Consider the following 12,113-nt stretch of genomic DNA (forward strand, 5'->3'; position numbering starts at 1 on the left):
GATATTGAACTTCAGTAAAAGATGTGACCACAGAGGAAAATGTTTCAGACCTCTTCTTGCATTCACGAACTTGGACTTTTGGGCTAAGGTTAGGATTAGATCAGTGCCCTACACTGAGTTGAAAGCAATTTGGGTTTCTTTCTCCCAAGCAAGGAAAAACTGCACTTGACTTTGATGTAACTATATATCTTGGGCATCAGATTTATATAATAAATATAAAACCCAGAGAGCCCAAGAGCCTGAGAAGATATACCAACAAGACTGTGCATGTAAGTATAGCAGGAAGTGCTTTACAGAACTCTTGCCCAGTCACCTCTGAGAATTGTCACTCCCTTTCAATACCAAAGGTAGGGCACACACTAAAATATTATCAAAAATTTATTGAGAACACAGGTCAGAGATTGGAGATAGCTTTGCACTGAAACTTGTCTGTGTGTCTTTTGTTTGACAGAGCAGTTCTTGTTGTCCTATTTCATTTGTTTAAACTACTGGAATTGAACCCAAGGTTTTATGTATGTTAGGCAAGCACTATCCTACTGAGCCACATCCCCATTCCTTTTTATTTTATTTTTTATTGGGGGCATGGGTATTCTGGCTAAGTTGCCAAGGCTGGCCTCAAAGTGTGATCTTCCTGTATTAGACTCCTTAGTAGTTATGATGACAAGTTTGTGCCATTGTGCCCAGCTTTATTTTGTTGTTGTTGTTCTAATTTAATACTTTTTTCAAATTGGTTACAAGCAATTTCACTCTTTTTGGTCCAGCAGGAAAACATTTATGCAATCTACCTAGCTAGTCCCTGAAGTCTTTGAGTATACTACTGCTGCAGTTTAACTTTTCTGACAGATTTTATGTAACAAGCAGATTATCTCAGCAGTAAAATTGCATAAAGACAAATGTTCCTCCTGATTTAGCCTACACTGAAATCCTAAGAACACTCTGTGACCTTTTCTTCCTCTGGGTTGATAAGAACCCAAAGCCATCTTATACCCTAACTTCACAAAGCCTTGGTCTTAGGTTTGAAAAATGAACATACCTGTTGCACATATATCTGTATTCCTGAGGTACAGTTGTAACATTTAGCCAAGGAAGTTTTCCATTTTGATACCCAAAAATGCTCAAAAATGGTATGTAAAATAATCTTCAACCTCAGAGGATTTAAATAATCTGAGAGTGTTTCCAAAAGGCCCATGATGCATAGTAATTTATAGTGAGGACAATAGTAGTTGTCCTGTATCACTGTTGACAACAGTAAATAGACCACATTTTAAAAAAATATTTTTTAGATATTCATAGACATTTATTTTATTCATTTATTTATGCAGTACTGAGAAATGAACCCAGTGCCTCACACATGCTAGGCAAGTGCTCTACCAGGGAGCCATAACCCCAGTCCCACCTTTTTTTTTTTTAATAAGAAACAAAGCCCAAATTTGAATTTCCAGGATATTGTAAAAGACCAAAATACTGTAGCTGGAAATAAATCTGGAGATCACCCAACTGTCTGCATCTCACCAGTAAAGACTCAAGTGATCAGGAGTTATCCTTCAGGGTTGAGGTTCCATGGTAATCTCATTAGCTTGTGAAGTCCACAGGCATAGTGTTTTCCTCATTTTCATGACCCATAGATGTGGTCTCTGAAAGCAAAGAGAATCACAGAGTGTGCTTTATCTACTCAATTATAGTTCATGAATAGCCAAGTTTGGTAGATTGTATTCCTAGTCCCAACTCTCCGTATTCTCCACTATAGGAATACTGTGCATCCAGACCCTTAGTCATGTGACTTTCTGTGTCTCTCAATGGACAAAACCCATGTGCTTTGTTTTGGAATGTTTATGAACATGATGTATGAGTTGAAGTTTTAAATGTGCCTGCTTAGATTGTTCCTACTGCCTGCTATGAAAGCTATATAAATCAAATAAGTTCCATGGTGATTAAAATTTTTCCTAAACCTCCATGTAAACATTCATTCATATCATTTCAAAAAGTGTATGTGTATATATTATGTGTATGTCTTCATATCATCACTTGTAGAGGTGGAACCAGAGTTGTGCCTACGTTCTCCTTCATCATGCCTCTTTATGAGTCCCATATCTCCTTTACATGTTAATTCTTCACCTTAGGTCTTCTGCTAATTAGGTAAAGGTAACTGTTGTTTAATTCAATGGCTATCCTGCACATGTGTTTGGCCCTCACCACCTAGAGTTGCACTTATCATCTGGGAAACTATCTCCTATTAATATTTTCTTTATTCTTTTAATTTAATATTTTATTTGTCCTGTTTAATTTTACATGACACTAGAATGTATTTTGGCATATTATACATACATGGAGTATAACTTTCCATCCTTGTGCTTGTGAATGATATGGAGTTACACTAGTCATGAATTCATATGTGAACATAGGAAAGTTATGTTCAATTCATTTTACTGTCTTTCTATTCTCATTCCCCCCCTTTCCTTCATTCTCCTTTATCTAATGTACTTCTATTACCCCACCTTATTGTGCATTAGCATCTGCATATCAGAGAAGATATTCAGCCTTTGGTTTTTTGGGATTGGCTTATTTCACTTAGTATGATAGTCTCCATTTCTGTCCATTTATTTGCAAATGCCATAATTTCATTTTTCTCTATGGCTCAGTAATATTCCATTGTATATATATACCACATTTCTTTATCCATTCATCTGTTGAAGGACATCTACATTGGTTCCATAGTTTAGCTATTGTAAATTGAGCTGCTATAAACATTGATGTGGCTATGTCATTGTAGTATATTGATTTTAAGTCCTTTGGGTATAAACCTAGGAGTAGGATAACTAGGTCAAATGGTGGTTCTATTCAAAGTTTTCTGAGGAATCTCCATATTGCTTTCCAGAGTGGTTGCACCAGTTTGCAGTCACCCCAGCAATGTATGAGTGAACATTTTTCACCATATCCTTGCCAACATTTATTCTTACTTGTATTCTTGATAATTATTATTCTGGCAGGAATAAGATGAACTCTCAATACCATTTTAATTTGTATTTCTCTAATGACTAGAGATGTTGAACATTTTTTTATGTTTGTTGTGTTCTATTAATATTTTCAAAATAGTACAATCCTCACAGGTTAGGCAGAAGTTGCTCACATTTGCTCTTATTATGTTTCTTGGTGATAACTTGATCATAAATTTACACATAGCTTAAAGGATAACCAGGAAAATACAGTTATTCTTTGGGCAGCCCCATTTCAAAGAGATATATTATATTGTAAGAGGAGGAGAAAACATTTTACTGAGTATCTAGCAGTGTCTGCTTCTTGTCTAGCCACTAAAATTCAATGTTAATTCTACTCTTGATATGCTCATTCCTACCCCAAAGATGACAACCCCAAACCCATCTGGCTATTGCACCCAACTTGAATTGTATATCTGGGTGACATGCAGTTGTCTCTCTCATTCACATGTAGCTCCATGTGGTCCAGTGATTTATTAACAGAAGAATACCATCTGTGTTCTCCAACACCTGACAAACCATGGTTTAATACAAACTGGGTGGTTGTAGATGAAATGTCCTGTTCTTAAGTATCCCTTGGCACTTCCACTACCATAGGTCTTGGGAAGGATGGATTGGAAAACTAATTATTCTGAAGTCTCAAAGGATATTTAGGTAACTGAAAAAAAAAAAAAAAAGAACATTGCTTTACCTTCCTAGGAGAAAGCAGCATTCGACAGAAGAAAAGTTCCTTGATGACAAAAGGCACTGTTTTTGGTGGTAATCTGTGAGGACAGACACTAGTTAAATAAAAGTTTTAGTGGAAGTGGTGCAGGAGCAAAGTGAGACAAGGATTCACAGCAAAATTAAATAGCAGCTCTTTTAAAATAGGAACTACTTGACTAGGTCATCTTGATGTGTCCATTGAAAGATTAGTATATATTGATGAATAACTTTTGACAGAACCATATCAAAAAGTTAAAACATTCTGCCCAGTGCTGTGGCATACACCTGTAATCCCAGTGGCTCAGGGTGTTGAAGCAGGAGGATTACAAGTTCAAAGTCAGCTTCATAAAATTGCTGAGGCCCTAAGAAACTTAGTGAGATCCTGTCTCAAAATGAAAAATAAAGGATTGTGGCTCAGTAGGTAAGTGTTCCAGTTTCAATCTCTCATACTCCAACCAAAGTGAAAATATTCCTTTTTATTACTCACACACACACACACACACACACACACATATATATATATATATATATATACACATATTTATGCACAAACACACAACTCCACCTTTGATCCTCTTTTCTTTCATTCTCCCATTAGGTGATGTGGACATTATGTGTTTCCCATTGTGTGCTTCCTTTATTTTTACATAATTCAGACCATATATCAGTCTAAGACAAGCATCTTCCTGATGGAATAAAATAATTCTCCAAGCCAAAGATCTATTTGTAACCATATTTAAAAGTTGTTGAAATGAAAACAGCTATAGTTCATCTAAAAGTAGTTTAAAACAAGCATGGGGATTTTACAGTAAATTCTACCAGTAGTGTAGATCTGAAGATCCAGTCCATGAGGTGAAGAGGAGGGAGAAAAAGGGGTAGGATTACCTGTTTGGACAGATTTCCTGCAAGGCGGGTGTTCTGTATTTTGGCATTTCTATCAAGCTTGCTTGGGAGTTGTTGAAAGTTTTGTTTTAGTAAGAGTTTGTCACTTTAAGGGAAAAGCAGGAAGTTAAAAGTGAATGAGGAGAGGAGGGGAGCAAAAGAGATTAGAGGACCATTCTGTCTCCAGAGGGAGTAAAATGGCACTGCCTATAACAGCAGCTGAAAACTACAGAAGTTGTAGATGATTTTTTTGTTTTTGTTTTCTGCTCAAAGCAATTTCACTCCACGTTTTCTTCCCATTAAGAGAGGGAGAATTGCTACCAATGAGTGAGTGGGGTGTTGGCTGAAAGGAGGTGGGACAGAACAGCTCCTCCCCATCAATTGTTGCTGCTGTTGTTACTTCTGTAGTTTATATTTCTTTTATTGCAGTAGAAAGTCAGATTAACTTCCAGATTGCAGCTGAAGAATCCCCCAGATGCTTCTGGAAACAGTAATATAGCACTATGGGCCTACTCAGCTCTGGGTCCTGCAGGCAACAGGGCTGCCCTACCCTGTGCAGGAGATTCCTTCTGAAGAGGACAATCAAATCTGCCTTTCTGAAAGTTACCTTTTGTTACAGCAATTATTTGAGTGTCATGACAACTGTCTTTATTAAAAACTGTTGACAGATTAGTGCTTTCTGTCTCTTGTCATTCTCTCTTTAGGACAAGTGGCATTGCCATAGCCAGGTGAAGATCTGTGGAGGCCATGACCAAGAAAAGAATTGCTATGATTGGGAGTGAATCCTGTGGACTCTCTTCTGTCAAGTGCTGCCTGTATGAAGACTTGGAATTGTTTGCTTTAAAAGGACTGATGACTTTGGAGGACTGTGTAGGTATCAGATAAATCTCCTTGTCCATTAATACTTGAAACCCTCCCTGCAGATGGGGGCATGCAACATTTTATCTCATGTTAGGTAATATGAGAGCTTGATAGTGACCAAACCTGATAAAATTCTGCCTGTTGACTTAACATCTCCCACCTCACATTTATGAGGGTTTCTCTTTCCCTCTGTTGGCTACAAAATGCATTGCACATGTCCCTTTTTTTCCTTTTCTATTGTCTATGAAAACCACAGACAATATTTTCATTTCATTAGTTTTTCTGTTTTTCAGGAGAGGGAAACAATCTGGTGAAGCAGGGAGGATGAGTAACAGAACAACCTATATTAGAAAGCACAAAGGGATTAGAAAATGTAGAGTGGTTGTTTCTGATACGTCTAAAAGGCAAATGAGCTAGAATTCCCTGCTAACAACTCCTTCCAGGAATACCTCCCTCCAATCTTCAACATTACTTTTTCTATTAAAAAATATTCAGGCATTTTTCTGACATTTCTTGTCCTTGAATAAGGTATAAAATTTGATAGTATTGTTTGCTGTAAACTTCTTGCTTTGAGAAGTTCAAAGTCCTTTGTCTTCCAGAAGAGGGTAGAGGGCACCGGCAAATGGGTTTTCTTGTTCTTACACATACTCAGTTTTAAACTTAAATTGTCTTAAATTGTTTTAATATGCACATCCAACCCTACAACTTGTTAGTAACCATTGAAAATATCATCTATTTAAGTGGTATGCTTATTAAGTGCCAAAAAATATCAATTACCTTCATTGACCTCTAACTTTTTTCTACATATTTAAGAATTAATCACTGGGAGAACTCTAACAAAAAATGATGTCAGCCCATTCATGAGATTATGGTTGTGTTGATCTGGAGTCCCAATAAAGCACTTTACTAGGTAATATAGGAACCATGAACAGTTAAAATGTTAATTATGGCAGAGATATAGACATAAATGCAACATAAATGAATACTTTGGTTGAAAGAGGTAAAATAAATAAGAAAATACTTGAAAGAAGACTGCTGAAAACCTTATTAGGAGTCAAGAAGAAATAATTATTAGGCAGACAAATGAGTATGGTAAATTTTGGATTCCTAGACAAAATAATTCTTTAATAAGAATTGGGAGGAAAATAAACATGAATGTGGACAAATCCAACACTCTGTTTTGTGGATATTTAATGTTTTATAATACCCACTCTCCTAATATTTATTCATTTCTGTAATACAAAGGAAGGAGAGGGTCCAAATTGGTTAAGGTGATTTTCTATAATCAAAAAGAATTTAAATGTAATAGATTTGAAAACCTGTGGTTTGTGATAATTCAGTAACAGTGTAATAGGCTAGATTCATATTGCATTATTTTATTGGTTTACCACCTTAACACCATGAAGTAATTAATTGGAAATTTTTGAGGAAGCAAAAAGTTTGTTGTAGGAGGGAAGACACTGAATTAGGGATTAATGTCATCTGAGCCAGTGCTGCTCAGTTTTCATGTGCATCTGAATCAGTTGAGAATCTTGTTATATTAGTTCTGATTCATTAAGTCTAGGGAGGGGCCTAAAATTCTGCATTTCTAACAATATCCCTAGTGATCCCCTTTGTGCTGGTCCACAGACCATACTTTGGGAAGCAAGGATCTAGAACAGTGGTTCTCAAATTTCAGTTATTTTTTCTTAAGCAATTAACTTGATTTCTTTTTATTTTATGAATAATGCTGACAGTAACACCTTTAACAATAATCTTCATTTGCAAGTCTGAATATTTCTTTATAAGGCTATGTAAATTTCAAGGATTTTTATATACATTGCAGAATTACTCAGAAAATATTACACTAACTTATACTCTCCCTAGTATGTTTTGATCTAACCCATTTTTACTCAATTAAATGACTGTTACCCAACAATAGTAACAATGGGGTAAATAACAACTTATACTGGAAAGAAACTTAGTATGTTTTCTTGAGAGCAATGTCTCAATATATAAAAAATTTTGGGGGACTTGTTCATTCAGCTGGGAAGTTCTCACTTGGAATTTCTTGTGATTGCCATCTGATCAGTGCTAAGACTGGATTTAATGTGACTACTTTGTTCACATGTTTAGAACTTTAGGTGGGATAGCTAGAATTTCTGGGGGCTATTTGAATATTTCTCTATCCTAGATATTTTCTTCCATGTGCCTAGGTTGGGCTTCCTAACAGTATTGTGGTCTCAATGTAGTTGGAGTTTTTATAGTAAAGATTTAGAATATCCTCAAAAAGCCCAGGTGTTCAAGTCTCGGTATCGAATGCAGCATAGTCCAGAAGTGGATCTTTTGGAAAGTGATTCATTCATTAGGGCTCTGACATCATCAATGAAATAATTCATTGACAGCTGAATGGATTACTAGGCAGTGGTAGAAACTGTAGGCAGGTGGGTCATTGTTGAAAAGCAGATCACAGGTTCAGGGAGGTTATCCTTGGGGACTCTATCTTGTTCTGGGCCTCTTCCCCCAACCCCTGCTTCCTGGCTACCATGAGCTGAGAAGCTTTCCTCTGCCATACCCTTCCACCATGATTTTCTGCCTTGCCTGCAGCCAAAAGCAGTGGAGATGAAACCTCTGAATCCATGAGCCAAAAGAATTCTTTCTCATTGTCAGGTATTTGGGTCACAGCTACCAAAGCTAAATTCTTACATGGCTGCTGGGTTACACCAAAGTAAGCCTTCTAAGGCACCCAGGTGGTAGATGCAAGGCTACTTATTACTTAGTATTGAAAGACATTCAGTGCCATTTCAACTGTATACTGTTGGTCAAAAGCAAGTCATAAAGATACTGAGATTCAAGGGGAAGGAACTAAACAGGGGCCCAAGAACTGGGAGATATATGGAGGTGGTGTATGTGTGCATTTGTTTAAATGGGCATTTATTTCAGGAAATTTTTCAACAGTTCACTGGCTATTTGTAAATAATGAAATTAGTTCTCAAGTTGACATGAATACTTCTAATTTACTACAGGAAATTCCTGAAGAAGGGAGAGTCAGTATTTACAAATTGGTGATCATAATACTTCTAAGGAGATGATGTACTTCAGTGACTACACCATCCCAGATCATTATCTTAACTTCATGCACAATTCCCAGGTCCTTGAGTATTTCAGGATGTATGCCAAAGACTTCAACCTTTTATAGTATATCCAGTTCAAGGTAGGCAGTTTTGTGGGTGTCTTTGTGTTTGAAGTTCTTCATCAATTAAATGAATAATGTGGCTTCATTTACCAGTGCTTATGTGTAAATATTAGGTTGATATGCTCAAGTACAAAGACTCCACTCTTTGTTCTATCTCTAAAATGCCCCTGGGAAAGTCTCTCATATATTTTTGCTGCAGATACAGAAAGATACCTGCCCCCAGTGTTTTCATTGTCTTCATTTCATACTCTGCTTATAATAACGGAGATGAGGGGAATAAATAGGTATGGGAACATTAAATCTTTCTGGTTCCACTTTTCCACTATTGCTTTATTCTTTATACTTTCTGAGGCAATTTTCAATATATTATTTTATGTGATCACCAAAAAAGTCTGGTGAAATACGTAGTGACTCAGAAGTTATTGAGGAAGCAAAGAAATTAAATCTGGTGGAGAGAGAAGAACACTGAATAAGGAAACAAAACCCTGAATTCTGGCCCTTGTTGTTACCATTAATTAACTTGTGACCTGAGATGAGTTAGTTTCTCAACTTTAATTTATCATAATTTTCTTTTTATGTAAAAGAAGATGATTGTACTGTATGACTTCTGGTTCCTTTCTTCTCTAAAGTCTGCTGTGATTTTCCCATAATTTATAATCATGACCATAAACAGATATATCACCTGGCTTAAAGTCCAAAACTTCCACCTTTTTCTGGTTAGCAACAATAATAAAATGGAAATATCTGGTGACAATTTCCAAGCCAGCCATGTACAGCCCAGTAGTGCATCTCTGAGCTGTTTAAGTGACAGTTCTTGAACAAGTTTGTTAATGTACTAGGCAGTGATGATGCAAAGACAAAATAATAAGTAACTTAACTAAGTAACTGTGTTTAAAGACACAGAAAAATGAAGAAAATTATTATTATACATATAAGTAATAAACCAAGTGATAAGTGCTATAGAGATCTGTGCATTACAGCTCAGAAGAGGAAAGTTTAACCCATCAGGGAAGAGGAATAAAGTTCCAGGAAAGACTTTTAGAGAAGATAATGTCCAAGCTGAGTCTTGAATAGGAAGGAGTCTACCAAATAAAGAAGGAATAAAAGGATGATCCAAGTAGAAGCACCAGCTTGTGTAAAAACACATGACAGGAACTATAAGTAGTACAGGATGGTTTAGGCTTAGTGTCTCTACTATTCAACCAAGGCATTATAGCCAAGGTCCTAGAACCTCATTGGAATGCATTCTTGATGTTTCCTTAGACTGGCAGAGTAACCTATATTTGTTGCTTTTTTAAAAAAAACTAAAAATTATATCACTATTTTCCTATCTCACAGCCTCTTTCTCTATAATTATTTGTAAAGTGGGCATATGTAAAAGGCAAAGAGAGATTCCTTTAAAAAAATAAGAGCCACTGAAATATTTTCCTACTCCAACATGAAAGGGAACCTCATAGTCACATGTTTGAGGTAAGTCAAAGAGAACAGAATTAGGGTGTCGGAAGATATCAGAGAGTTTTGGGATGTCTGGGGTTAGTGAAGGAATAGGTGTTTAGTGCACAGAGTTTCACAGAAGTACAGGATAAATTCAGAATTTATTCAGATGCTACAATGCCTTAATGCAGAGACTAAAAATCCTCACAAATCCTACTTTTCTAGAGGCACAGGAGAGTACATTATTCTGTCAGCTCCATTTTACTTTATGTGCCTTATAGAAGTCTTCTCATTTGGACCACAACCTCAAACAAAACTGTTCTTTATGGAGTATGAAAATCAAATATTCTTGCAAGGACCCTACTGATGTGATGGTACCTATGGTATCTGTGTAACATTTTGCAGGATAAGTCGTGTCTGGGAAGATATACATTGTACTGGTTATGGTTACAGTGCCCTGTGTATGTTACTTTTCTTTCAGACCACTGTTTACAGTGTGAAGAAGAGGCCTGATTTCTCTACTTCAGGTCAATGGGAGGTGGTCACTGAGTGTGATGGGAAAAAGGAGGTTAATGTCTTTGATGGAGACATGGTTTGCACTGGCCATCATACTAATGCTCACTTACCCCTGGAAAGCTTTCCAGGTGGGTGACCTACCAGAAACTTAACTAAGAAAGGAGGTTGACCCTCAAGCCATGCCTTTGACACTGAGGAATAGAAGATTGTGGTCTGAGTGATTTTTACCTTGGGTTGAAATAAGGCCTACCCTAATTGTGCATGTTCCCTTGAAAATGGAATAATTTGTATTATTGTCATTTGGGCAATGGTAATTTTAGAGTTTAGAGGTCTGTGAACAATCATGCCACCACATAATGCCATTTCAGTCAATGCTGGAGTACATACAGAATGGTAATCCCATAAGATTTTAATGTGGACTGAAAAATTCCTATTGGCTGAGTAGTATCATAGCCATTATAATATCATGGTGATGTTGATGTACAAACCCATCTGCGCTGTCAGTTGTATAAAATTTAGCTCACACAATTTTGTATGTGGTACATAATAATAATAAACAACCATGTTATGGGTTTATGTATTTACTACATTTAGCATAGAATATACTGCTTCTATTTATAGAAACATTTAATGTAAAGCAGACTGCCATGTTACACCATTATACAAATAATACCTTAACTTTTTTGAAGAGTTTTTAAAGGCAAGCACAGTGATGAGTTATATGTATTATCTCATTTAACCCTCAAAAATAGCTGTGGGGTCTGTAAATTTTTATGACAATTTTACAGATTAAAAAAAATTGAAACTAAGTGAAACTAAGTAATTTTCCTGAGGAAAACATGAGTAACAAATGGAAGACTTCAGAATGGATCTTACCTTAAAAATATAAATGAGAAGACAGATAACAGGATATGACAAAGAAATGCATAGGATGCAGAGTATAAAGAATGAGATTCTCATACAGCCAGGAGGACCATTGTGAAATCATTTTTATATACTGACTTTAAATGATTCTTTTTCTGTCTAATCTCTCATTTTTGAAAATGTTCAGATCTACAGAAAAGCAGTTCAATAATAAATACATTGAACATTCATATATCTTTTACCTAGATTCACCTATCAAATATGGCCATATTTGCTTTTTCTGTTTTCCCTTTTAGAAGATAAGAAGATCCAAACAATATGTAGTATACATATATACTTAAGAACTTGTTTTAAAGTAAATCAAAAATCATTAATATATACCTAAGCAAAAGGGCACTCTGTTATATACCATAATACAATTATCACATTTGGGAAATTTAACATTGAAAAAATAAATTATCTAAAATGTTGGCATATTCAAATTTCCACAGATGTCTCAATAATAGTATTTTCTTTTTTCTTTTGGATACTAGGGATTGGACCCAGAGTCAATTTACCACTGAGTTACATTCCCAGTCCCTTGTATTGTTTTAGATAGGGTCTCACTAAGTTGATTAGGGCCTTGCTAAATTGTCTCAGCAATTTGAAGTTAATTAATGAGATGATACTTGGATGTTGTGTTA

Source organism: Sciurus vulgaris, assembly GCF_902686455.1.
Source record: "Sciurus vulgaris genome assembly, contig: HiC_scaffold_624_arrow_ctg1, whole genome shotgun sequence".
Taxonomy (NCBI): Eukaryota; Metazoa; Chordata; class Mammalia; order Rodentia; family Sciuridae; genus Sciurus; species Sciurus vulgaris.